Source organism: Neomonachus schauinslandi, chromosome 1 (assembly GCF_002201575.2).
Source record: "Neomonachus schauinslandi chromosome 1, ASM220157v2, whole genome shotgun sequence".
Classification (NCBI taxonomy): Eukaryota; Metazoa; Chordata; class Mammalia; order Carnivora; family Phocidae; genus Neomonachus; species Neomonachus schauinslandi.
In genome coordinates this window covers 98,607,543-98,633,693 of record NC_058403.1, presented here as the reverse complement: position 1 = coordinate 98,633,693, position 26,151 = coordinate 98,607,543, and positions in this window count along the sequence as shown.

Sequence of the window (26,151 nt, the reverse complement as noted above, 5' to 3'; positions counted from 1 at the left end):
TTATGGAGACATGACAGATAAATATAATATGGTATCCTGGATGGGATCCAAGAACAGAAAAGACGTTAGGTAAAAACTAAGAAAATTTTGTAAAACCATGAACTTCAGTTAATAATAAAATGTCCACATTCACTCATTAATTGTGACAAATGTACCACAGCAATTTAAGATACTAATAGTATAGAAGAAATTGACTGTGGGATATATGAGAACTGTTATTGTCATAATTATTCTGGAAATCTAAAATTATATTAAAATAATATTTCATCTTGTATTAAATTATACTTAAAACAATGTAATTCACCATATTAATAATTATGAAAAAAACATATACTATCTCAATGCTTGCCGAAGAATCTTTGGGCAAAATCCAATATCCATTCCTAGGAAAGAAAAATATAATAACCTCTCAGTTAACCAGGACTCGAAAGGACCTTCCTCAACTGAATAAGGACCATATATGAAATGAAGAAATACAAATATTTTTATTTGTATTTGTATAATATTAATTATACAAATTTATTAATTTATAAAATTAATAAAATAAATATATTTTATTTGTATTTGTACAATATTTGTACAAAATATTGTAACCATATTTTTATTCACCAATAGTATGATTATATATGGAGAATTTATAGAACTTTGGAATAAAAAATATGAAATAAAAATCTATAGTTAATGAATTCAGCATGACTGCAGGAAATAAGATATAAAAAAACCTCAATTTTATTTCTCTATACTGCCCTCAGACAATTTTACTGAAATAAAAAATATCAAATATAACAGCATCAGAATGAATGAAATAATTAGTAATAAATCTAACTGAAATGCACCATAATCTGTACACTAAAAAAGAAAAAGATTTCTGAGAGAAATTAAAGAAAACCTAAATAAATAGATAGATGTTCATGAGTTAGAAGACTTAATGTTTTTAAAATGCCAATTCTCCCCTAACTGATCTATAGATTCAACACAATTGCAATTAATAATAAGCAAGCTTTTTTTTTTTTTTCTTTTTGGAGGCTAATGCAAGCTGATTCTGAAATCCATAGGGAAAGGCTATTTCTAGAATAGTCAGCAACATATTAAAGATACACAAAGTTGAAAGAGAGCTAAAACTTACAAAATATCAAGATTTATTTTGAGATATTACAGTAATTCAGACAGTGTGATATCAGCATAAAAATGACAAGTGTATCAATAGAACAGAATAAACTCCAATATATCAGTGAATGCACAACTTTTTTTGAGAAAGATGCAAAGGCATTTCATTGGAAAAAGGACAGCCTTTCAACACATGGTTTTTAAACTATTGGATAACTATATGTAAGAAAAAGTTAACTTTGACCTGTATCTCATTTCATATATAAAATTAGTCAAAATTAATCATAAGCTTAAATATTAAGCCTAAAACAATGAAAGTTTAATGGAAACATAGGAAAAAAATCATTGAGATCTTGGATTAGGTAAAGATTTTTATAGATACATCATAAAAAGCATAATTCATGAAAGAAGAAAATGGACTTTATCAAAATTTAAAACTTCTACTCTTTGTAAGACATTCTTAAGAAAATGAAAGATAAGTACATACTGGGAGAACATATTCACAAATCATATATCTGATAAAAGGATTGGTATCCAGAATATATAAGAACTCTCAAAACTCAACAGTAAGGAAACAATCCAGTAAATAAATAGGTAAAGATTTGAACAGACATTTTTCAGAAGAAGTCATATGGATAGAAATCTATTATGTTAAATGATGTTCAGTATCACTAGTTATTTGGCAAAAGTAAATTAAAACCAAAATGAGAGACTACTACCTACCTATTTGAATGTCTAAAATTTAAAAGACTGACCATCCCAATTGTTGATAAGGATGTGGAGCAACTGAAACTCTCATTAATTTTTGGTGGGAATATAAAATGGTACAACCACTTTTGAAAACAGTTTGGCAGTTTCTTAGAAACTTAAACATATATCTACTATATGGTTCAGTCACTCCACACCTAGATAATAATGCAAGACAAATGAAATCATATGTACTGGTTTTTGTTTTTCTTTTTTTTAAGATTTATTTATTTATTTTAGAGAGAAAGAGAGAGACCAGGTTTGGGGGGGAGGGCAGAGGAAGAGGGGGGAGAGAGAGAATCCCAAGCAGACACCCCACCCAGCATAGAGCCTGACTCGGGGCTTGATCTCACAAGCCTGAGAACATAACCTGAGCTGAAATTAAGAGTCGGACATTCAACCAACTGAGCCACCCAGGCACCCGTGTATTGATTTTTCTATTGCATAACAAAACAAATTTAGTGTCTTAAAACAATATGAATTTGAACTTCTCAAAGAGGAAAAAAAAAGAAGAGAGAGACAAACCAAGAAACAGACTCTTAACTATAGAAAACAAACTGATAAGTTACCAGAGGGGAAGAAGGCTAGGGGGATGGGTGAAATATGTGATGGGGATTAAGGAGTGCACTTGTTATGGTGAACACTGAGTGATACATGGAAGTGTTGACTCACTATATCATACACCTGAAACTAGTGTAACACTGTGTGTTAACCAACTGGAATTTAAAAAAAAAGGTAAAAAAAAATACAAAAAATTAAAAATTAGGAAATAAAAAAAACAATATGAATGTGTTATCTTATAGTTCTTAATTCAGAAATTCAACATTGAACACAAAAATAGGGTGTTGGTGGGACTGTCTGTCTTTCTGGAAGCTTCAGGGAAAATCTGTTTCCTTGTTCTTCATAGCTTCTAAATTCTATGCACATTCTTTGACTTTTAGTCCCCTTCCTTTATCTTCAAATCAGACAATAGCAAGTCAAGTTCTTTTCATATCACATGTCTCTGATTCTCTTCTGTTTCTACTTATGAGGACTTGTGTGATTAGACTGGAACTTCTCAGATAAATCTCTCTAATCTCCCTATGTCAGGGTTAGTTGATTAGCAACCTTAATTGCATCTGCAACCTTAATTTCCTCTTGCCAAATAAGGTCACATATTCCAGATCTCAGGGATTAGAACAGGGGCATTTTGGGGAGCCACTGTTCTGCCTAGCACATTTTATATTCATACAACAGTTTGAAAACAAATTTACCCATGGCTCTTGATGCTGGGATTGTGAGTTTGAGCCCCACGTTGGGTGTAGAGATTCCTTGAAAACAAATTTTCCCAGAAGTTTAACTTGTAATATTCCCCCAACTGGAAAAAAAAAAAAAAAAAAAGGTTAATAGGTGAATTGTGATATACCCATACTCAGCAATAAGAAGGAATGAACTATTGATACATGCAATAATGTGGGTAGATCTCAAAATACTAATACTGAATAAAAGAAGCCAGATGAAAAGGAGTATACACTGTATGACTAGATATATGAAATATAAGCAAATGCAAACTATAGTGACAGAAAGATCACTGGTTGTCTAGATGTGTGGGGTATTAGGTGGTGGCATGAATATGGCTATGAGAGTTGGATTACAAAGGGGTATGGAGCATCTGTAATATATTTATCAAAACTTATCAAATTTTGCACTTTAAATATGTGCATTTTATTTATATGTCAATTATACCTCCTCAATAAAGCTCTTAAAAATAAACAAAAACAGGGGTGCCTGGTTGGTTAAGCATCTGCCTTTGGCTCAGGTCTTGATCCCGGGGTCCTGAGATCGAGCCCCCACATTGAGCTCCCTGCTTAGCAGGGAGCCTGTTTCTCCCTCTGCCCCTCCCCACCACTCATGCTCTCTCTCTTTCTCTATCAAAAAAATAAATAAAATCTTAAAAAATAAACAAAAACAAACCAAAGGAGAAGCCAAGGTATGCCAAGTATAACTCTTGTAAGAGAAAAGGGGGGAATTTTATTCACGTATCCATAAATCATTACATATACTATTGGTCAGGAATTGTTGGGTAATTTTGAGTACCAGGTATTTTATGGGTATTTGACTCTTCCTTGACAGCAAAACTAATTCCTAGTCGAGTATATCTGACTTCCCAAAGTATTTCTCAGAGAATTTTCTTTAAACAGTATCATCATGGTCCACAATCCAGAGGAATATAATTTTGGGAGTTTCCTAGCTTGAGCTGGATAATATAGGGGCAAAATTAGTTGAACCAGAAGGTAAAAATCATATTGTAGTTATATAATGGATCCAGCACTAATATTTGAATAGGGGGGTTGACTCTTCTAAGGGAACTGGTACTGGACAGACAATTCCAAGTATCCATAACAATTGGTAAATTATACAGACTTCCACTTAAATTTTCTTATCCATGTATTTTATACAGCTCAACACAGCAGATATGTTTTAAAACACACTCCTAAAACAATCTATTGTATTTTAAATTATATTCTAAAATGCTTTATAACAGCTATATAAAAATAAAAGAGTTTTTCTTAACATATCAGTGTATAATTTATAGCAGACTTCCATATATATATATATGTGTGTGTGTATATATATGAATATGTGTAATTTGAATGAATGAATATGTATACACACACACACATATGAATATATGTAATTTGATTTCACCACAGCCAATTAATTTAAGCAAGACAAACTTTAAGGTTTGATGTTTACCAATGAAACAAATTAGTTCTTATGAACTGAATGTTTATGTTCTCCCAAAATTCGTATGTTGAAGGCCTAACCACCAATATGATGGTATTTCGAGATGGGTCTTTGGGAAGTAATTAGGGAGATGAAGTAATGAGGGTGGGGCTCCATGATGTGATTAGTAAACTTAGAAGAAGAGAAGGAGAGGCCAGAGTGCTCTCTCTCCATCAAATGAGGACGCAGAGAGGAGGTCATCTGCAATCCCTGACAGAGGATCCTCACCAGGAATCAAATACCTTTTGATTTTGATCTCCTACTCTCCAACTTCCAGAACTGTGAGAAATAAATGTCTGCTTTCTAAGCCACCCAGTCTATGGTATTTTGCTACTGCAGCCTGAGTGGACTAATACGTAAGGTTAAGCAAATCATGATGTGGTCGAAAGCCCAGATATTTGAAGCAAACCAACGTGAATTTTCACCTCAGCAATCTTTACTTATTTGTGCCATGCTAAACAAGTGGTTTCATCAGTCACCAATCTAACTGTAACTTCCCTACTTCAAAATTCAGTTAACATGTCTTATGTATCTACTCTGAGAATTAGTTATAATATACTGCAGGCAAGATTTATTTTTCAAAGTAATCTCAGAGAAAACTCTTAATAAAGTCTACATTTATATATAATACATATGTATATGTATATGTACTGTAAACATTCTTAATCAATGCTAATTTTGATACCTATCTTATGTATCATTTTAAATCGAATTTTTAAAAATTGTTTCCCAAAACAATATATAAGATTTATATACATTTCTATACATGAGATTTATATAGAGAAATATTTTTATTTTTTTATTTAAAGTCAATTAGCCAACTTATAGTACATCATTAGTTTCAGATGTAGTGTTCAATAATTTATCAGTTGTGTATAACACCCAGTGCTCATCACATCCCGTGCCCTCCTTAATGCCCATCATCCAATTACCCCATTCCTCCAACCACTTCCCCTCCAACAACGCTTAGTTTGTTTCCTATAGTTAAGAATCTCTCATGGTTTTTCTCTCTCTCTGATGACTTCCCATTCAGTTTCCCCCCCCCTTCCACAACAGTCCTCTGCCCTGTTTCTTATATTCCACTTATGAGTGAAACCGTATGATAATTGTCTTTCTCTGATTGACCTATTTCGTTCAGCATAATACCCTCCAGTTCCATCCATGTCGATGTAAGTGGTAAGTATGCATCCTTTCTGATGGCTGAGTAATATTCCATTGTGTATATATATATATATATATATATATATATATATATATACACCCCATCTTCTTTATCCATTCATCTGTCGATGGGTATCTCAGCTCTTTCCACAGTTTGGCTATTGTGGACATTGCTGCTATGAACATTGGGGTGCAGGTGCCCCCTTTGTATATATATATTTTGTATATATATACAAGGTATTTGGCCAAGGCATTTTGGCCAAGGTATTCTGATAGGGATTGCATTGAATGTGTAGATTGCTCTGGGTAGCATAGACATTAAAAAAAAATATCAAACAAAAAATATATATATGTATGTTGTATATATATATATATATATACAACAGAAATGGGAAAAAAACCCAGGATCCTTATATTATGTAAATATTTGTATTTGAATAAACTAAAATTTACAGTAAAATATCAAATATGGGTCTTGAAATAGTGAATCTCAAGAAATTAGGTGAAAGTAAAGGCTATGAAATATTTATAAAATAGCTCTAATACTGATGAATATACTCAACACAAAAATATATGGAATGAGTTTTTTTCCGTGAAGTTTAACAATAGGGAAATAAAACTTCCAAATTAATATGCACAGAGTGATTCAAAGATCTATGAATCTCTATGTTGAAGAATGGAAAATAAATTAATATTACACATTCTCATCCACATTCTTTTTTAATTTTGTTTTATTATGTTATGTTAATCATCATACATTACATCATTAGTTTTTGATGTAGTGTTCCATGATTGTTTGCGTATAACACCCAGTGCTCCATTCAATATGTGCCCTCTTTAATACCCATCACCAGGCTAACCCATCCCCCCACCCCCCTCCCCTCTAGAACCTGTTTGTTTCTGAGTCCATAGTCTCTCATGGTTCATCTCCCCCTCTGATTTCCCCCTCTTCGTTTTTCCCTTCCTACTATCTTTTTTTTTAAACATATAATGTATTATTTGTTTCAGAGGTACAGGGCTGTGATTCAACAGTCTTACACAATTCACAGCGCTCACCATAGCACATACCCTCCCCAATATCTATCACCCAGCCACCCCATCCCTCCCACCCCCTAACACTCCAGCAACCCTCAGTTTGTTTCCTGAGATTAAGAATTCTTCATATCAGTGAAGTCACATGATACATGTCTTTCTCTGATTGACTTATTTTGCTTAGCATAATACCCTCTAGTTCCATCCATGTCATTGCAAATGGCAAGATTTTGTTTCTTTTGTTGGCTGCATGATATTCCATTGTATATATACCACATCTTCTTTATCCATTCGTCTGTTGATGGACATCTTGGCTCTTTCCATAGTTTGGCTATTGTGGACATTGCTGCTATAAACACTGGGATGCACATAACCCTTCAGATCACTATATTTGTACCTTTGGGGTAAATACCCAGTAGTGCAATTGCTGCCAATTGCTGGGTCATACAGTAGCTCTATTTTCAACTTTTTAGGAACCTCCATACTGTTTTCCAGAGTGGCTGCACCAGCTTGCATTCCCACCAACAGTGTAGGAGGGTTCCCCCTTCTCCGCATCCTTGCCAACATCTGTCGTTTCCTGACTTGTTAATTTTAGGCATTCTGATTGGTGTAAGGTGGTATCTCATTGGGGTTTTGATTTGGATTTCCCTGATGCCGAACGATGTTGAGCACTTTTTCATGTGTCTGTTGGCCATTTGGATGTCTTCTTTGGAAAAATGTCTGTTCATGTCTTCTGCCCATTTCTTGATCGGATTATTTGTTCTTTGGGTGTTGAGTTTGGTAAGTCCTTTATAGATTTTGGATACTAGCCCTTTATCTGATATGTCATTTGCAAATATCTTCTCCCATTCTGTCGATTGTCTTTTGGTTTTGTTGACTGTTTCTTTTGCTGTGCAAAAGCTTTTGATCTTGATGAAGTCCCAGTAGTTCATTTTTGCCCTTGCTTCCCTTGCCTTTGGTGATGTTTCTAGGAAGAAGTTGCTGTGGCTGAGGTCGAAGAGGTTGCTGCCTGTGTTCTCCTCTAGGATTTTGATGGACTCCTGTCTCACATTTAGGTCTTTCATCCATTTTGAGTCCATTTTTGTGTGTGGTGTAAGGAAATGGTCCAGTTTCATTCTTCTGCATGTGGCTGTCCAATTTTCCCAACACGATTTGTTGAAGAGACTGTCTTTTTTCCATTGGACATTCTTTCCTGCTTTGTCGAAGATTAGTTGACTATAGAGTTGAGGGTCCATTTCTGGGCTCTCTATTCTGTTCCATTGATCTATGTGTCCGTTTTTTTGCCAGTACCATACTGTCTTGATGATGACAGCTTTGTAATAGAGCTGGAAGTCCAGAATTGTAATGCCACCAGGTTTGCTTTTCTTTTTCAACATTCTTCTGGCTATTCGGGGTCTTCTGGTCTCATCCTCATTCTTGAATGTTTGTATATTCATATTGAACCAACACCTCATGTTTTGGATCTTCTTATTGAAGAAATAATGAAGAATTGAGTGGAAGATACATTATATTTTGGCATGATTGAGTACTTTTTTCACAATATTGAGTTATTTTCATGAGAAAACATTTTGTATAGGAGAATTCTCTAAGGAACTATCTCATTTAATTTTATTGTGTAACTCAAATTTTTACTTTTTACTTTTTTAGGGTTACCTCAGTATTCTTCAGCAACCAGTTCAAATGCCACCTCTGTATCATCTTACCTAACTCTTCTAATGATTTAAATAATTATTTTCTCAGTGATCATAATGGTTACCTGTATCATTTTTTTTGGGGTTGTTAATCTCTTTCTTGTGTTATTATGTAATGTTTACTTGACTTTAATCCCATATTAGGGAGCAAGATATACTTTTTTTGAAGGTGGAGAGTAATATAATCATTCCATTAACAAAACCATTCCTGCCTTGCTCCAATGCCCAGTACAATGCCTTGTTCAGGATAGATGCTTAATAATATTTCCTCGATCCTGAACAAATAAATATCCCCATTTGAGAATATGTACCTGGTATCATGAGAATTTCTTTTGCCTTGTTTATTTGTTTTGGTTGTGTTGACCTAAAACCTCCAGGGGCACTTTTCCCTAGACTTCCAAAGCCCATGGGAACCAGCCATGTATTTAAAAGAACTTGTGTAAAATGTGATAATGCCATGTGTGATGGGAGTTTAAAAAGAGCCATAATGTGTTATTTGCCACAAAATCACTCCTTTTCCTGGGCTTCAGCATGATGCAGTTTCATAATAGCTCTTTTAAATGTGTGGGGGTATTGTATGGGGTATTTGTATCTTTGCTGATAAGCATCAAATATTTAGGATTGTGTCCATGTGTCATTGGCTGACAATTATATTTAAATTTAAATTAGCTGGCATTAGATATTTATTTTCTCCATGCTCATATATTATTATAATCATTTCCATTATCTTCATTAGGTTTATTTTCACGCCTTATCACTGTGAAAAATTAGGTCTGCAAGTTTGTTTTCTTTAAAGGTTGTGCTGCTTTTATCTGTAAAAATTCGTGAAGTGATTGAATATATAATACAGAACAATTCCTTCCTTTGCATAAAATGTATTTGAACATAAGAGTAGATATCTTCTTAAGAACAAATATATTAAATACATAAGTCTGCATACATTTATATATGGAAATAGACATAGTTATATAAATATATGGATAAATTGCTCTAGATTAACGAACATAAAATCCATCAGAAACTATATTTTCTGATCTGAAAAATTAATCTCAACCCACACAATTTGAAATGTAGCACTTATCCTATCATATATTTCTGTGCTGGTCTTTTAATGATCACTAAGGCAAAAGGCATACTGAAATATCATGGTTTTTAATTTGAAAAATTTCTATGAATCATGAAGAGATGAATGCGTCTATACTGTTAGAAGGAACATGTTTTCAGCCTAGAACTCTGGAGGTGCAAAGAGCATGTGTAAATCTGCCTTCCTAGGTTTTTTCACAAGAGAGTTTTTCAGAGCATTTATTTATTTATTTAACACATCTTTAACAGTACTTATTATATATATATATATATATATATATATAAAATGCTACAGACACTAAAACAGGTTTGCCCATAAAGAATTCATAGGTAGCAAAACATCCACAGGATGCTTTAAAGTTCACAAATAAATTTTACACACATTTTTTCAGTTTTATTGTCAATTACAGAGTGATATTGTCTCTATAAATAAGAGGACTGAAAAATTATCATGTTTCAATGAGAAGTAAATGAAGTAAAAGAAGTATGTATCCCCCTAAAACTCAATACAAAACTCTCATAGGTTAAACTACACTATGGGGTTATTAATTCCAACAACTAACCAAATCTTGACTTTGTGCCCTATTTAGAAGAGTGACTTATCTATCTAGAGCAGCACAGTTGAGAGAAGAATTTATAAAACATTTTACTAAAGCTTTGATTTTTATTTTCTAGCCTATTCTATAGGAGGAAAGTTGAGCAGTTTGAACAGGTATCTTCTTTCTTACTCAACAATATTCTCTTCCCTCTAATTCTTATGATCACAAGGGCTCAATTCTCCACCCCAGTGATACCGAAGTGGCTGTTCACTCCTGTTCAGCAGGTCTCCTAGACACCCTATGTCCTCCCCTCTCCTTGGCCTTCTAAAAATCTTTTTCTCTCAATTTCTCACTCCAACCTCTTCATGTCATGTTGTTAGTCTTTCAGCCCATAAGATTTATTAAATTATGGAATGCAAATTGGGAAAGAGAGAAAGTGTCTTTCAGTATTTTCTGCCCTCAGTATGTGATACTGCAAGATGATTGGATCTTTCACACTGCTCAGATTAGCATTTATGCGAGTATCTCCTGTTCTATAACATGCTAAAAGAGTATCAGTAACTGCTTCATCGTGTATGTATAAATCCCTTACGTATTTCAGCAGGCCAATGATTCAGTATAGCAAATTAGCTGCTTACAACACCATCAGAATGTGTCAAAGAGAAACTGAACTTTCAGGAAATCATGAAAGACCAGAATCACAGGAAGCCACCTCTGAAAACCTCAGCTGTAATTCAGAAGTAAAGCAGGTGATTGGCTTCAATTTACAGGGCCGATGCAAAAGACAAATGTGTCTGTGTACTGCCGTTTCAGTGAAACAGTTCCTTCTCTTTCATATAGGTCTAGCCACTCACAAGGGGAATAGATTACATGAGGATGTGGATATCAGGAGGTAGGGATCACTGGGAACAATTTTAGAAGGTGTCTACCACACATATTTTTCAGGATGGCTTTTAATTGATTCCACTCATTATTTACTCACTTGCACTTACTGTTGAGTCCACAGTGTTTAAGCTGGAATGTTTTGTTTTCTCGTTTTGGTATGTTACAAACCAATTCAAGCATTTAATAGATTTAGAAAATGGTGGATTACTTGGAGCCATAAGTAATATCTTCAGATCAATTTCCATTCTGCTCATTTTTAGTTAAAGACGCTGAAGTGCTATTAAAATGTATCTTTTCAGCTTTATATTTATCTCGACATACACTCCAAGCATAAGCTATAGCCAACAAAAGGTCTTTGCTGGTGCCCTGACACATTATACCTAAGGCCAGCTCTTATCACACTAGAGCTTTAGGACTGCTGCAGCAACCGTGTGTCTCTTGGACTGCTCAGAGCTCTTTACGATGACCCAAAATGTATTGCAGATACCTTCCAGTTTCTGGTCCAACATGTAAGGGGCTTAGAAGTCATCACTCTGTCCTAAGGACAACAAAAAGAACAGAGCTAAACTAAAAAAATCAAACTGAAAAATCAACAACTCTTCTTATATCTGCCAGAGAAGTTAAGGTCATAGGGCAAGACACTGCTCCCAGATTTGGAGACAGACAGGTAGATAAAAAGAGTCATGATGTAATAGGGCAAAAATCCCTGTAGAGAAACCACCACAGGAATCAGTATCAGAGTAGAAAAACCTGAGGTGTAACTGAGACTTGCTGGAAGCTCAGTGGTCAAGTCTGAGAGTTCAAAACTCCAGTGGGACCCAAAGGGGAGCCCTCATACTTTTGTGGGTTTTATCTCCAGGACCACTACCAGGTTTTCACAGAAATGATCAAGGAAAAAACTCTCCAGCTTTTGTCAGGGATTGGAGCAAAGTAACCAATTGAAATATGCCTGAGCATTCCATTCTTCTTAAAAAGGCCTACCTTCCAGGCAAAACTATTTTATTACAGCCTAACTTACTGAGGTTTTATTGGAGTATAATTTCCCCCTGGGGGAAAGGAAATACCCAACTCCAGGCTCCTCTACCATCTTGTCCAACATAAAGGGATAAAATGAGAAGGGAAAAAAAAAATGCTGAGAAGTACTAGTGAAGTTCACATCCCAGGGCAAAGCTTCATCAAAAGACTGAGACCTAATCATAGCAAGTTAGAACACTTCCCCTACCCCTGAACTTTACCACTATATTACTAAAGGTCTGTTTACTACAGTTGCTTTTAACCTGTATCATATCTATATTTCAACAGGAAGTTAGAAGGCAAAATAAAAAGTAAAACACAGTTTAAAGAGACATAGCAATTATCAGGACCAGACTTGGATATGGCAGAGATGTTGGAATTATCAGATCATGAATTTAAACCAACTAACATGCAAGTGTGGATAGAAAATGTAAGCAGAGAAATGGAAATTCAAAAAAAGAATTAAAAAAATGCTAGAGATTAAAAAAAACCACTATACTAGAAATAAATGCCTTTAAAAAAATATTTTATTTATTTATTTGAGAGAGAATGAGTGGGGTCACAGACAGAGAGAGAAGCAGAAGCTCCCTGCTGGATCCCAGGACCCTGAGATCATGACCTGAGCCGAAGGGAGACACTTAACAGATTGAGCTACCCAGGTGCTCTAAAATAAAAGCCTTTGATGGACTCATTAGTTGACTGGACATGGCTAAGGAAAGAATCTCTAAGCTTGAGGATATGAAAATAGAAACTTCCACAACAGGAAAGCAAATAAAAGAAACACTGCTGAACAAAAGAAGTCAGATACAAATTAGTATGTAGTAAATGGTATAGCCCCATTTCATGACATTCAAGAATGAGTTAAAATAGTTAATGGAGAGAGAAATCAGAATAGTGGTAACCTCTGGGGAAGTATTAACTAGGAAGTATTAAAAAGGAGTATTCTGAGGTGCTTGAAACATTCTATACCTAAGCTGTGGTTGTTTCAAGGGTCCCTATGTGTCCACACACACGTATATCAATAGACATGACTTACTGAAGACGTCACTAAAGTCAGATTACTCACATGATAAAAATTGAAAAGTGCTGTGAGACAAAATAAATACAAATACGGGTTAAATACATGAAAAGATGGTCACATTTACTAAAAGAGATAGAAATGCAGAGTAAATGTGGTATTTTTATCTTTAGAAAGTATTTAAAAATACCCAATGTCTACATTTGAGGATTCAAGCCATCTGATGTACTATTGGTAGAATTATACATTAATATTTTTTTTTCTAGAGGGCATTTTGGTATTATGTATGAAAAATAAAATGTGAATTTTTTAAAAAAGAAATACCACTTCTAAATATTCTAAGGCAATAATGAAAGAGTGATCATGTTTATTGTAAAGTGTGTTAATTATCAACAGAAAACATAAAGAATTTTATTAAAAATCACATTTAGATTAAAAATAGGGTCTTTTTAAATTTTAATTTTATTTTTATTTTTATTTTTATTTTTTTAAAGATTTTATTTACTTATTTGAGAGAGAGAGAGAATGAGAGACAGAGAGCATGAGAGGGAAGAGGGCAGAGGGGGAAGCAGACCCCCTGCTGAGCAGGGAGCCCGATGTGGGACTCGATCCTGGGACTCCAGGATCATGACCTGAGCTGAAGGCAGTCGCTTAACCAACTGAGCCACCCAGGCGCCCAGGGTCTTTTTTTAAAATTGTATTTTATTATGTTATATCACCATACATGACATCATTAGTTTTTGATAAAGAAAATGTGGTATATATATACAATGGAATATTATGCAGCCATCAAAAATTGGGTCTTATGTAGGAGAATACAAACAGCCAGTTGCAAATGAGAAAAGGAAGTTTTGGTTCAGGGGTTGTTAATACATTTACTCCATCTATTTCTGCTATTTCTTTGTAACTTGTGAGATGAGAGAAAGCAGGCAGGGAAGATTATGAGTATCTCTGTTTTGTTTCTCATCTGTACTAATGTACTGATTATAACATTGCTTTTAACAACTTCCTCTTATAAACCCCAGCAGTTAACAATTCCTCATTTCAAATATGGCTGCATTACTATACATCTAGTAATTTAGAGTAGGAATAAGTAAATACACCATCAATCACATCAATCCCACACCCCTGAGATCATGACCTGCACAGAAACCAAGAGTCAGGTGCTTAACCAACCCAGCCACCCAGACGCCCAGGGAGAGTGGGGATTTGAGCAAAGACTTGAAGATAGCAAGATAAGTAGCTATTTGGGTATCTGGGGAGAAAATAATGCAGACTGAGAGAATAAACTGCCAGTTAGGAGCACTAACAAATAGAATGAGAAGACCCATGTGAGGTGAGAAGGAAAACAGTAGGAGATGGTATAGAGAGGTGATACCTGGGAATTAAATCATGTGGGGCCAATTGTGAGGAAAATTTTCACTCTGAGTAAAATGGGAACCACCACATGATTTTGAGAAAAGCAGAGCTCTCATCTGGGTTTTAGTTTGAATAAATTACTCTGAGAGCTATGTTGTGATTAGATTGGGGGAGGTCACATTAAGGTGGGAACAATAGAAACAAGGAGCAGTGCTGGGGTTCTAGATTATAAACACACATACAAACATTTTTAATTGAAAAGGGGAGCATGATATGTGTGTGTGTGTGTGTGAGTGTGTGTGAGTGTGAGTGGTATATATACATACGTATATACTGTTTAACAGAACACATTTCTCTTTATCACATATTTTCATATTATTGAATATTATCTAGATAATTTTAATATTATCATCCCATCCTATTACCTAATATTTAAACACTAAGATGTCTCTTATATTTAGCTGTTCAGTTAAAATTTTAAACTTTATGGATCTTTGCTAGGGATAAATTAATAGAAGGAAATTTGCTGGGTCAAGGGATTTGCACAATCTAAATGGTTTAAATTTTTGTCCTGGGCCCTCACTAAGAGTATGACAAATACATGTCCATGAGAAATATCTAAGAAATCTCAGACAGGTGGGGGAAGACAATGAGATACTATTGAGATTACGATCTCAATTTTGCAATTTCGTTTCAAGTAGTAGAATATTTTTCACGGGGCGCCTGAGTGGCTCAGTTGGTTAAGCGACTGCCTTCGGCTCAGGTCATGATCCTGGAGTCCCTGGATCGAGTCCCGCATCGGGCTCCCTGCTCGGCGGGGAGTCTGCTTCTCCCTCTGACCCTCCCCCCTCTCATGTGCTCTCTCTCATTCTCTCTCTCTCTCAAATAAATAAAATCTTTAAAAAAAAAAAAAAAAGAATATTTTTCACATGTGTTTGGTTCTCTCTGTTTCCCAATATGTAAATTTACTATACATTATTATAAGATGCTACAAAGAAGAGGAACCTGAGTCGCTCAGTCTGTTGTGTCCAACTCTTGATTTTGGCTCAGATCATGATCTCATGCTCGTAAGATCAAGCCCAGCATTGAGCTCCTCACATAGTGTGAAGTCTGCTTGAGTTTCTCTCTCTTCTTCTTTTCTTGCTCTCTCTCTCTCTCTCTCTTAAATAAATAAATAAATAAATAAATAAATAAATAAATAAATAAAATAACATCTTTAAAAAAAAGATTCTACGAAGAAGAATTAAGAATCTGAAATTCAGGAAAAGATAGAATTTAAAAAAAATTTTTAAAAGCAATGTAGTTTTCCAAGTAGTTAATAGAAAACCAAATTACCCATTCAGAAAAACTGAAGTAAACAGATCTCAAAAAGTAATTAGCCAACTGCTGCAGTTAAAAGACAAACCCTGACACCACACAACTGTGACTCTACCTTAACTACAATAGAGCTGTGGACAGTTTCAGGCCTCCTCCTGTTCTAACATTTCCTGGGCTTCTCTATACCAACTTAATACTATTTTATAGCAAACCACTATCACAGCAGCATATCACATATTTCCACTGAAGCATCAAGCTTTTAAAAAATTAGGAAAACATTGTATGTGTAGGTGGAAATCCATTATTACTGAGCCAAATTAAAAGATGGACCTACTGTAATTTTCTGCCACAGTAGGAACACTGTAGAAAAGAATCTCTCTTGAAGCAGCATCTTCCTTTCTCTATTACTAGTCATAAAATGTACTTTCTAATTAAAACTTTTAAATGACTTCAATTACTGAAATAAAAAAGGACCTATGTCAAAATTAGCCCTGCGCACACTGACTAGTCATTAATGTGAGCTCATAAACTTGTTTAGCAGAAATAAAGATAAGATTCAGCCTGAAATCTGAAAATAAGGAGAAAAATCTATTTATGGTTATTTGACTTTAGCTAGCCCTGTATTACCATTGACTCACAGTGGTTTTCAAATGTAAATTACAATCTAAACAAGATAAATTAAGGTTTTTTAAAAACGAAAAATACAGGGATAAGAAGACTCAGAGGAATGTTTGTTTCAAAGAAAAAAAGTAATTTACCTGGCTAAAATGCACTATTTTGTACTCTACTGTATGACCTACCTGGTCATCTTTGGGAAGAAATTTTTTGGCAGCAAAATGTATGAGTTGCTGTGAAGTTGGTTCCACATGCTTTAAAAATAAATTGTGGGATTAGATCTGTCTGAGATAGATGTCTCTACATTGTTCATGGATATTGGATTGGCTAATCAGACAGATGGAAAGAAGAACATTGCCAGACAAAAAGGGTCTTTCTTCTATAAGTAGAAATAAGCACTTACTAAGTTCTTTTGCTAGCAGCTCAGAATGAGTATATTCTCCGTATTTATTTGAGCATTATAAGCGGAAGACTGGATGATATCAATACAAGAAATTTCCCTGATCTTTCATATTATTCCATATATAAATTTATCTCCAACTTAACATAGAATCTACTATAAACCCATGGGACACTCATCCCTTGCTATGCATGACATGCCCCACCAAGCCCTCATCTTTACCTAAACTCAGCTTTTACTTTTCACAGAATATAATACCCACAATGCTCCTTTCTCTCTTTCTAGAATCATTTTCAAAGTAAACACAAAATAGTCATCATTCTATTTGGAAAAAATGAACAGATTTACAGTTAAAAAAAATTAGTGCAGAGGGCTCTTCAGTAGGATATCATCTGACTCTTAAAGTCCTTTGTTTGTTTTGGTCTTTCTGTATTCTTTTGTTTTGCTTGGGGTGGTAAAGATATGAGTTTTAATTCAGTTTCAAGTAACTGGTGTCATTTTAGTTACCATGCTCCTTGCAACAGAAACTGACATGTGTGTGTATGTTCATGTCCAATATTGGGGTGCTAGGAAATTTAAGAGTGGCTATTGCTAGAATTGCTTTGTCAATAAATGGTTCTCTCATATAATATTTATGTTGTTGGGAAATATCAATGCCATTCTTCTCCACCTCCACCTCTCTCCAATATACTTTAAAATATTTTTTTTTTAGAATAGTTTTAGATTTACAGGAAAATTGTGAGGATAGGACAGAGGTTCCTCATAACCATTTTCCTATATGATTAGCATCATACTGTGGTAAGATATATTTCTCACAGTACTGATGCTGATAGATTACTGATACATTATGATTAGTCAAAATCCACATTTTATTCGTACTCCCTTAGTTATAATTTTTTCTGTTGCAGCATCTCATCCAGAATATATTACATTAAGTCATCGTATCTCCTTAGGCTTTTTCTGGCTTTGGCAATTTCTCAGAAATTCCTTTGTTATTGATAGCCTTGACAGTTTTGAGGAGTACTGCTCAGGTATTTTGTGGAATGTCCCTCAATTGACATTTGTCTGATGCTTTTTCAATGATAACCTGAGTTTGTGTGTTTTAAACAAGAAGACCACAGAAGCTAAGTGCATCTCTTATCACATAATATATATTACCAAAATGATATTCATTACTGCTTCTGTTAACCTTGATCACTTGGCTAAAGTGGTGTGTTTTTCAGTTTGGGTACTGTAAGGTGAGTCTCTTGTTGACCTTGTGCATACTCAACTCTTTGGAGGGATGTCATTATGTGCGGTCCACACTTGAGGAGTGGGGAGTTATGCTCCACCTCTTTGAGGGTGGAATATCTATATAAATTTTTGAATTATTTGGCATAGTAATTTTTTTCTATTTTATTTTGGATTTTGGTTTATAATCCAGTACTACTTTATTTATTTTGTTGCTCATGTTGAGAGCTTTTTCAGTTATCTCTTGAGTCCCGTTGACATCTCCATCCATTGTAGGGCTGTTTTTTTTTTTGTTTTTTGGGTCTTGGTTTTTTGTTTTGTTTTGTTTTGTTTTAGGCTTTGGGGTTTTGTTTTTCATGTTTGTTTAAGGACTTTGCTTCACTACAAGATGCTCCAGGCTCATTATGTCTATCTCTTGCTCAAAGGTGGAATCAGTCATCTTGCCAAAGAGTGCTGATTTTTTATTGGAAAAATGGTGTTAGAAACCAAGATCTGGGTGCTGGGTATGCTCTTTGATACTGTGATTGCTTCTAGGCTCTCTGAGGGGACAGAGAAGGAAAATACCTGTGTAGATATCAACCAATGTATATATGCATGTCTATAAATATCCCTGTATTATTATCAGCTATATCTATAATATACTAAATATACTGATATCTCCAACTCTAATCCATAGTCACATGGATCCTTCTAGCCCCTTCCCCTTGCTGGTCTATAACTCCCCAGTTTAATTATAAGAAAGCCGGCTCCCACTATCTGCCATCCATTTATTTTATTGTTCAATTCCAAAACATATGTATAGTGATTTCAGAATCTTTAACTTTTACTCTCATGGGCAATATTAATCAACTACAATACAGTACATACATACAATTTATTTTGCCTTTAGTCTTACACACTCCACTCATTTGCATAGTTACTTAGGTCAACATCATGTTTCCTCAACCCCCTTCGGTGAGACTTCTTTATACATTTGAATGCAGTTAGATTCTTTTGTCACATTCTGCATTCCATTTTGGAAGTCACAGAACTTCTTAAAGACTTTTTTTTTAAGATTTTATTTATTTACTTAGAGAGAAAGAGAGGGAGCTAGAGAGCACAAGTGGGGTGACGAGGGGCAGAGGGAGAGGGAGAAGCAGATTCCCTAATGAGCAGGGAGCCTGACTCAGGGCTTAATTCCAGGACCCTGAGATCATGACCTGAGCCGAAGGTAGATGCTTAACCAACTGAGCCACCCAGGCGCCCCTTCTAAAAGACTTTTTAAAGAAATGCCATGCATTAAATTTTACTCTTGTACATTAATGCATAAATATTTTTTATTCTCCCTCCCAAACATGGAATCAACTAAGGTTAATTCCACCCATATTAGAAACTAGCCCTTAGCAGAAGTGCTCACTGGGCTCTTCCATCTAGCTTCCTAATTCTGACAGTGGGGAGTTTTAAGGCTTTAGTTTATTTCACATCAATTTTCTTTTATTCCTTAAAGGTAAACCTACAAAAACTCTTATCTGGCTGACTTTTCCACTTTGCATTCCTCCTCAATTTCCAAACCCCTTTTTGGGTTGATCTCAAATAGAATGATTCAAAATTTGCATATTTCAATTAACATTCCTTAAAATGATAAATACCATAAAATAGAATTTTCACTTTAGAATTTCATATCACAAATTTTCATTATGAAAAAGATTTCTGTATTTGCATCTGTGTGTATGGATGGATGGGTTGTATGCTAATATGTAAGACATGAGATTAAATATAGAGTTGAATTATATGCCATTATGTAAAGTAGGCAGGTATATTGACAAAATCAAACAACCTTTTGTCAACTATTTATATTTGTGCTTAAAATGTAACTATTTTTAAAAATCTAGTTTCTGGGTCTTTAAGATAGCTCTGCCCCATTAATTTCTTTTTTTACAAAAGAGTTAATAAATATCTGCCAGTTGTGCAATAACCACTGCTGACCAACTGGGAAAAAAAAAGGGGGGAGGTTGCCTGGCTGGCTCAGTAGGTAGAGCATGTGACTCTTGATCTCAGGGTCATGAGTTTGAGCCCTACTCTGAGCACAGAGCTTACTTAAAAACAAACAAAACAAAACAAAGAAAAAAACCCTTCAGCTCAGCCCTGCTTGGTCTCCACAACCCAAACCTTAATGGCCACTCTGCTGACACCGGGTATTTGCCCCATGACCTTTAGAATAAAGATTACAGGGGGCACCTGGGTGGCTCAGTCAGTTAAGCCTCTACCTTCAGCTTGGGTCATGAAACCAAGATCCTGGGATTGAGCCCCGCTTTGGGCTTCCTGCTCAGCAGGGAGTCTCCTTCTCCCTCTGCCTTTCCCCCGGGCTTGTGCTCTGTCTCATTCACTCTCTCTCTCTCAAATAAATCTTTAAAAAAATAAAGAAAGAACACAGTCTTTAAAATAAAGTTTAAGTGATTAACTTAAACATTTTATAAAGATTATATACTATAAAAAACTATTTTAACATTAAACACATTAAAATTTACCAATTTTGGTATCAGGAATATAAAATCTGCTTCACGTGTTGATGAATGTAGACAGAGACTAATTAGGTGATTTGCTTAAATGTCAGACAGAACTCTAATGCCAAAAAATAATCTGGGAACGTATTCATGTTGATTGCATGTTACTTTTCATTTTGTTCAACAAAGAGAATTATTTCAATAGAAAAACTGAAAAACAAGAGGGAAAAAACAATTCCAGATGGATGACTATGCTGACAACTGCACTAACAATCTGTCTCTTTAGCTCAGACATTAGCTTTACTCCCAAGGCTAAAAATATTAGTCATTCTTGAGCTAAAACTTGTTTTCTTAATACATTTTGTCTATATTCTTCAGATGCTGGTACGCTTATGCATAATCAGCAATCATTCTTACCTTGACCTACCCGCACTTAATTCTTGCTCATGCTGTAATCAATCTTCACCTAACTTTATTTCATTCTCCTAGAATTGTCAGAACTCTTACCCCATATGAATTGCAGCTATAATGCAGTTCAGGATTTACTTTTGCAAGAAGCAAACTTTTCAAAATAATTTAAATGTACTGTTTCTGAATGCAAGTAAAATGATTTCTGTAGAAATACTTAAATTTTGTTTTTCAATTTGAAAAATCCTTATGTGTTGTTCTTAAAAAGAGTTAGCTTTATGTTTAATTCAGATATATGTACATATGCTCTAATAAGTATATTAACCTGTAGTCACAATTAGCTACAACTTTATATTATAGAATAACTTTATTTTGTATATAATTTTAGCATGAAAATATTGTAATACTTAGGTTAATAACATTTGATGTTTCGGGGGATGCCTGGGTGGCTCAGTCGTTAAGCGTCTGCCTTCGGCTCAGGTCATGGTCCCAGGGTCCTGGGTTCGAACCCTGCATCGGGCTCCTTGCTTGGCGGGAAGCCTGCTTCTCCCTCTCCTGCTCCCCCTGCTTGTCTTCCCTCTCTCTCTGTCTCTCTCTCTTTCAAATAAATAAATAAATAAAATATTTAAAAAATAAAAAATACATAAATAAATAAATTTCTAGCATTAAAAAAAAATCATTTGATGTTTCTTAATGCCGTTTAAATTGTTAAAAATACCAGTTACTTCATGATATCAGTTTTATATACTCTTTATTTGAAGGATTTTTGAGCCTTTATCTGAAAAGGTATAACCTCTGTTATCATTTATCTATGTAGCATCTATTATTTAAATACTATCTATTTTAAATCATTAACTCAAACATTTTGTAATACATGGAATTATATAAAAGCTATTCTAATGTAAAAAGGGTTATGATTTATATGCCCATTGTCTATTATAGTAAATAGTAATTTAGATAGTGATCAGTGCAAAGTTCTAGATAGTTCATAATATTTACAAGAAAAGTCAGTTCTCTTTCTGAAATCATAGTACATTTTTCTTTTCCAATTAATTTGGTATGTAAACTATTCAGGAATTCAAAATAAAATATGCTATCCAAAGTCATGTGGTATTATGTGTGAGTGTGTACACATGTTTATAAATACAAAAGTAGAATTCAAATTTCTAGATCCAAAGTCAATAGGAGACTTTAAGGTAATTCACTTCTTTCCTTTTTTTTTTTTTTTAAGATTTTATTTATTTATTAGAGAGAGAGAGAGCAGGGGGAGAGGGAGAAGCAGACTCCCCACTGAGCAGGGAGCCTAACGCAGGGCTCCATCCCAGGACCCTGAGATCATTACCTGAGCCAAAGGCAGATGCTTAACTGACTGAGCCACCCAGACACTTCTAAGGTAATTCACATCTAAAATAGATTGTCAGGATGCCTGGTGCATAGTTGGTTAAGACCGTGACTCTTGGTTTTGGCTCAGGCCCTGATCTCAAGGTTGTGAGATTGAGCCCTGTGTCCAGCTCCATGCTTAGCACTCAACAAGGACTCTGCTTAGGTTTCTCTTTCCTTCTCCCTCTGCTTGTTCCCTCCACCCCTCTCTCTAAAATAAAAAAAAAAAAAAAGAATCTTTAAAAAATAAATAAAATAAAATAGCCTTTTTTTAACTCTATTTTCTACCTTTTAGCTTGCTAAGGTGACTTAAAGTTACTGAAATAATGTGTTCAATCTTCTATTTTCTGAGAAACAACCAAAGAAATACGTATTTATATAACATATAATACATATATTATATAACATATATATTTATATATACATATACATACTACATATAACAATAAATTATAAATATATATGTTTCTAGTAATTGAATATCTGTGATTTCTATTAAGAAGTAGTATCTGGGGCACCTGGTGGCTCAGTCAGTTAGGCGTCTGCCTTCAGTTCAGGTCATGATCCCAGGATCCTGGGATCGAGCCCCATGTCAGTCTCTCTCCTCAGCAGGGAGTCTGTTTCTCCCTCTCCTTCTGCCTGCCACTCTGACTCCTTGTGCTCTCTCTCTCTGTCAAATAAATGAATAAAATATTTAAAAAAAAAAAGGGAATAGTATCAGTAATTGCTAGCTGAGTTCTAAAAAGCTGTGCTACAATATCAGTTCAGCAACAGAAAGGAAGATTCTCAAGGGACCATATGCTTGATATTCAATGAAAGATTTTTGAATTGTTCTGCTTTTTCTTAAACAATTAAGTATATTTGGCATTAAATATATTTCTTCTATTAAATTTTATTTAATTTTAGAGTTATTAAGTTTTATCTGGGCAAAAACGTATTTCAAAAGCAGTCACATTCAAGAACCTGGATATTGCCTTAAAAAGTACTCTCTTTTATCAGTGTCAATTCTTTTATTTCTGTCATAGAGTCCCTGTATAAAAAAACTAACAAATGATTCTTAATACTTCCTAACCAAAATATGTCCCACATTTAGCTCTCCATGTGATGTTTTCTAGGTGCATTGTGAGTGCACACACTTTGATGGTGGAAAGTGGGTTCTCACCAACTGCTTGTTCAAGTAGCTAAGCTTATCAATAACACTTTTCTCTGAAGTGGGAAGTCTTTTATATCAATAAATGCTGGTCGATCCAACAGACTTACCAACTGATAAGTTAATAAGCCACTTAGTACATAGAGAAGAAAAAAAAGTATACCAGTATAGGAAATAATATTATAATAATTTAATTGTATAATAATTATAAATATATATTATGGGTATATAGTTTATTAAAATTATGTCATATAATACATACATGTATTATATATATTAATAATTGCAATAATAATGTGAAGGATTTTGACTGGTGATTATGGCTCATAGCTAATAGCAAAGAGGCACTAAATATCCAGGTTAAAAGAGAGATTCAATTATTTGGATCAGATAGTCTGTTCACAACTTTTGTGGAGTTAAAAAAAAAGTCATGTTGCCACCAAAGAGCACCATCCTAGCTTCCCCAATACCTCCATTTATCAAAGTAAATTAAACAAAGAATGGAACAAGATTGGAACAATAGTGAGGCTCTAAGTAAATTCCAAGAGACTGACAGTGTGTTCCAGAAAAAGAGACGGTCATTATGGCTACATGTTTGTTAAGCTGAGAAATCTACAGGCTGACTCTGGCGTTCCAGTGAGTAGGGAGAACCTGGTGAGAAATTCTTAGGGGAATGTAACTTGTATCCCCTTTAGTGTGGAAGAAAATATTAACACAGGCAGTAGTGTCCATTTAGAGGTAGACATCCGGAAGTAGGTTGTGGCAGAGCAGTGTGAAAACACCATGATGTAATAGTATGCAGAGGAAGAAAACCATGAGATGGCTAATTCCAGCTACTTAAAATCTTCAGAATTCAAGTGAAGGACTTCAACTTTCACTGTGAGTCCTCCTAAAGAAGCATAGTAATTTTGACGTGAAAAGAAAACTTGGAGGTACTCAAGGTTTGACTCAAGGATTGGCTATCTAGCATGGTCTGATCATGCTATATGCTATATGTTGAAATGAGCTTTAAACCCACATTAACCATAATGAGTCAGACAAAATACCTTTTTGAAGAGCTTTCTCATACCTGCATTTTCAGTGCTTATAACCATCATGTGAGTAAGGCATTGTTTCATACTTTTGATGGTCAAATTGTAAACTAAAGAATCTAAAGAATTTCTCAGAGCCATATAGTAAGAAAGGCCCATGAGTTTTCAATGCAGAATTATTGGTTATATCCACTTGTTTAAACTATAAACGTGTCTCCTTTCTCTTCTTTTATGTAAGTTTATACATCATCTCTTCATTCACTTTTAGAATTCAGAGATGTAAAACAAGTCATAAACTTCAAAATTGAAAATAATTAATTTTAATTTTCTATATCTGTTTCTTTTTAATAGAACTATAATCACATGACATAAAATTCACCATTTCAAGATACAAAATTTAGTTGTTTTCAGTATATTTACAAAATTGTGCAATCAACACTATAAAATCATTTCAGAGTATTTTCATCATCCAAAAAACAAAACAAAACCAGTATCCATTAGCAGCCACTTTGTATCTCTTCCACCCACGACCTATGAAAACCACTAATTTACTTTCTTTCTCCCTACATTTGTCTATTCTGGACATTTCATATAAATGAAATCATAAATATGTGGACTTTGTGTCTGACTTCTACACTTCTTTCAAATCTTCATCTATGTTGTAACATGTATCAGAACTCCATTGCTTTGTACGGTTGAATCATGTTCTGTTGCAAGATATACAACTTTGTGTTTATTCATTCATCACTGATGGTCGTCTGTGTTTTTCCATTTTTTGGCCATTATAAAAATTTATGCTTTGAACATTCATGTACAAATGTTTGTGTACACATAAGCTTTCAATTTTTTTGCGTATATGCTTAGGAGTAGAATTGCTAGGTCATATCATAATTCTATGTTTAACTATTTGAAGAACTGCCAACCTGTCTTCTATAGTGACTGGTACCCCTTTAAATCCTAACCAGAAAAGTATGAGTGTTCCAACTTCTCCCTATTGTCACTAACACTTGAAATTGGCTTTTTTGTGAAAGCCATGCCAATGGGTATGAAGTGGTATATCACTGTGTTTTTTTCTTTTTAAGATTTTATTTATTTCTTTGACACAGAGAGAGAGAGTGAGATCACAAGCCGGGGGGGGGGGGGGGGGCAGAGGAAGAGGGAGAAGCAGGCTTCTGGCCGAACATGGAGCCTGAAGCGGGGCTCGATCCCAGGACCCTGGCATGACCTGAGCCGAAGGCAGACGCTTAACCAACTGAGCCACCCAGGCGTCCCTCATTGTGGTTTTGATGTGGATTTCCCTAATGAGTAATGATATTGAATATATTTTCATGTGCTTATTGGCTATGTGTCTATCTTCTTTGGAAAAATATCTATTCAGATAATTTAACCATCTATTAATTGGGTTGTTCAGATTTTCATTGTTGAGTTATGATAGTTCTTTTTCCCATTTGTGGATTGTCTTTTCACTTCCTTGATCATCTCTGTTGAGGCACAAAAGTTTTTAATTTTGATTGCATCCAATTTATTTCTTTATTTATTTTTGTTACTTGTTTTCAGTTTCATATCTTTGGTTTTAACTTTCATTTTAGGTCTTTGATCTATTTTTTCACATCAAACCCTCTTATACCTCTTAAACTCTGTTCCTATAACTATATTTATATTTATTGTTAAAGTTAACATATTATGATGCAACATTTCAAACAAAATAAATTGAGCAAAATGCAAATTCTCTTCT